Genomic DNA, 3844 nt, shown 5'->3' with positions numbered 1-3844 from the left:
ACAGCCACAAGGCTAAAGCCAAGTAATTGGCTTAAAAAAAACTACACAAAAAGGCTCTTTTAAGAGCCACCCACATCGTTCCTAAAAAGTTGAGTCACTGCTATTTTGGTACTTGCCGTGTATACAGATTGAAAGAACAGAGTATTTCATCGTTGCCTTATTTATGCTGTTCTTTATTCCCGTTTGCCTAAGTTTTTAGAGTGCTTGCTTTACTAATACTTTTTTTTTTTAAAACATGGATTAAGATGCCAAGCGATTATTTTTTGCTGCTTGCCCTTTTGGATTTTTTAATGCACCTAATAAACCTTTTTTTGCTTCCTGAAAGTCGTCACTTTTAATGAATCAGCCGTGGCACCATGGGGTTTAATAATGGTGTTAACATTACAGTCCTTAACAAGTCAATTATGGCTTTTAGCAGTACTTGTTAGAGGGCCATCTTATGGGAATTCCTAATGTGAACTGAGATTATTCTGTTTGAGTGTGCAAATTAGTAGTCGATGGCTGTTGTAGTTTAAGGTTTGAAACAGGGGTGGGGAGGGAAGCAAAGCACGCACACAAAAAGCATAAAGCCCTGGAAAAAAATCACGTAGTCCTGGCAGTAACCCTGAACCAATTGTTTCACAACAGGAGGGATATTCACACCCTTCGGCCCCTGGCCGATTTCCTTTTTTGCTGCGTTTTAATAGTAGAATGTGTGAGAGAGTCCCATTGGCTTTCCTTTTCAAAATCAACTGTGGAGTAGAAGATAGGTCGTTCTTAGAAGAGCCGCTGCTCTTGCAGCAGTGCACAGTGTTGTTTTAAAGTCGTTTCTCTGTTTTGGTGCTGCCCTGCTTGCTTCCAGCTTCCAATTTCCTTCTTACTTTAGTGGGGTTCCTCAGGGCTTTTTTGGCCTTGGCATCTCGTGCAGGCTCTTGGCCGCGGAGGCTGACATCTTCCTGGCTCTCTGGGGTTGTCTTTTGTGGTTTTTGACAATGGAGCAATAGCTGCAGTTTTCACCATGACCTATGTCTATCCTCCAGTAAAGAGAAGAGAGAGAAGTGGGTTATTATAGCCATGTACATGGTGTTCATTGAGTTTAACTTTACTAAAATTGAGTGGGTGATAAATTCATTCATCTACAGAGGAAGGAAGCCTTTACTTCTGTCTCTGTGTTTGTTCCACCTAATGAAAATGTTGTCTGCATAATGGATTGTAGTAAATTATGGGAAAGACTCCTGTGAGAAAATCCAGGCATGCTGTCTCCATGTTGTGTGAGTGAATTTAAATTCTAGTTTATAGAATGGGCATTCTACAAGAAAATTCCTGCAAGGGGCAGACAAGAGAGTTGCATCAAATCCTACAGATTCTGCCAAACTGAGAATGAATCCAGGGCCCACATCATCAGGTACTGACCTGCTGTGCAAGATGCAAGATTTAAAAGGCACAACCAGCTGTGCAAAATGTTAATAAAAAGAGCAGAGGGAAAAAAAAAAAAAAAAAAAAGACTGGATTGTATTCCAGAAACAAAATATTAAGGACAAAAATAATGAACTGTACAGGCCAGGCCTGGTATTTGTACAGGAAAACCAAGTGTATGTACTGGATATCACCATGAGATATGAGAATAAATATACATCTTTGGATGCGGCGGCAAAAGACAAGTTGGGAAAACATCAGCACCTTCATGAGCAAATTCAAGAACAAATGAATGCTACAAATATTTTATTTATGGATTTCCCTCTTGGTGCATGTGGAAAGAGGTACAATGGCAGCCATAAACTTTTGAAGGCCCTGGGTCTCTCTAGCTAGAGGCAAGAAAAGACTAGTCATGCCCTGACTTTCAGGGTGCTTTTCACTCCAGTGGACATTGTGCACATTTGCTAGTATAGCATTTAGTATTCCCACAGCTTAATTTATGCACTGTTTAATGTTTATCTGACACCTGTATTTTATGCACTGTAATAGGTATTGATAACTTTAATGAAGTACTGATAGGGGCAGGGAACACCTGGCTGCTACCTACCCCACCTCTGGGGAGGGAACCAAGCAGACAAAAGCTTGTGAATGTGCACCAACAATCCAACAAAGAGCCATAAGATCAAAGGCGAGCAAGCCACAATCCAGTTGACATCAGGGACAAATTGTAGGTAGAGGCTATAGGGAATCATAACATGATGTGTCACATAGCATCATAAATACTATTTGGGACAAAATTTTACTGGTTTTGACCAAGGTGGAAGGGCCACCTATACTTAACCCAGAAAAGGAGCATGTATAAATTATGTATGTTTGATAAATAGACTGTAGAAACTTTGAAGAGAACACTTTTATGTGTTCCTATCCCATATAAATGAATGTCCAGTTATCAACATTACAATTGTAATAGTCAAGAAGATACAGCTATTCTTGTAGTTATTCCTTTTATTTCCCCGTTGAAGAATTCATTTAGTTGTTATACAGTTTTGGATCACATATATGGGAAACAAAGCCTAAAATAAAAGACAGGGCTACATGAGGGCTAAATTATGAAGGGCCGCAGGACCTCAAATGCATATTGTACAGCCAGACACCTTTGTTAAGATGCTTTATAGATGCTGTTTACCAAAACTGGGATAAGTGTGCAGATTGATTTTGAATATACACATTTCCTAGCAATGCTGATGTGAACACCAGCAGTCTCCTGTAAGGGGCACAGGCAGATTCCTGGACATTTCTTTAACAATAACTTGGTTTTGCAACAGCAGAAGGGGAGAGGAAGGTGAAAATGCCTCTGATAAGGAGGAGAGGAAACTGCCCCCGGGGCCCGTGTACTTAGCAGCTCTTGACGAGACAACCCTCCGAGCAGCATATCTCTCGCACCACGCCCGCACCCTCCGGCCCTGCCGGCGGGGACACCTCCCGCTGATGCCGCACCCCCCGCTACACATCCCTCTTTGCCCACTCTGCCCGAGGAAAGGGCTATGTGCGCAGTTTCGGATGACAGAATGCAGAGTGGTCCCTGATTTGGAGAGCTGGTTGTGGGTTAAAACGAATGAATTATATATGAATTTGTGGTTTGTTTGGTTGGGTTTCTTTTTTTCTTCGTTGTGTGTTTTGTTCCTTGAGAGAAAGCAGAAAAAATAGAACCAAAAAGTTTATGCGGCTTTTAATGTCTGCTAAGCAGTTTGGCTTTACTGCATGATTTAATTGCATGAGTTTCATTTAGAGATGTTAGCGGGGGAGAGCCCAGCTGAAGCCGAGTAATCCTGTCACTGTGCAGATGCAGCGAGGGGTCAAGAACGGAGGGAGCATTCGTTTCTGCAGCGACGATGAAACCCTTGGGGTTGGTCGGTCCGGCCGTGACAAGCGGATATTTTCCTGCGCCTTGTGCCGGTGCCAGAGACAGGGATTTAAGGACTAATCCGTCTCCGGGAGGAGGGAGCTCGGGTCCGTTAAGGAAGAGTCGGAGGAGGGAGAGCCGGATAACACGGGACCATTCGAAGACAAGCAGGGAGGGCAGCTGGGCTGGGAGAAGAAGGACTTTGCAGGGAGAATGGGAGCGTTGCAGGGCTCAGGGGCTGAGAGGGCTATGCTGTCCTGTGGCCTCCTCCAGCCTCACTGCATTGCAAGAGGCCCCTGGGAACAGCAGGAAGAAGGCTGAACAAAAGAGTCAGATATCTCTTGCAGGGACAGAGCAGGGCCCCACATTTGTAAATCCAGAAACAAGCTATTTCTTTGTCACTATTTTTCTTTTGCACCAATCAAAGTATTTTAATTCTTTTATTGTCAAGAAATAAGCCTGTAGGGTAAAGTGCTAGAGTAAGCATTATTCAGTTTAGATAAATACTCTAAATAAATCGCAGTTCTTCTGCAGTTTCCTGGTGTT

This window comes from Acanthisitta chloris, unplaced genomic scaffold, assembly GCF_000695815.1.
Source record: "Acanthisitta chloris isolate BGI_N310 unplaced genomic scaffold, ASM69581v1 scaffold19972, whole genome shotgun sequence".
Classification (NCBI taxonomy): Eukaryota; Metazoa; Chordata; class Aves; order Passeriformes; family Acanthisittidae; genus Acanthisitta; species Acanthisitta chloris.
This window is presented reverse-complemented; position numbering follows the sequence as displayed.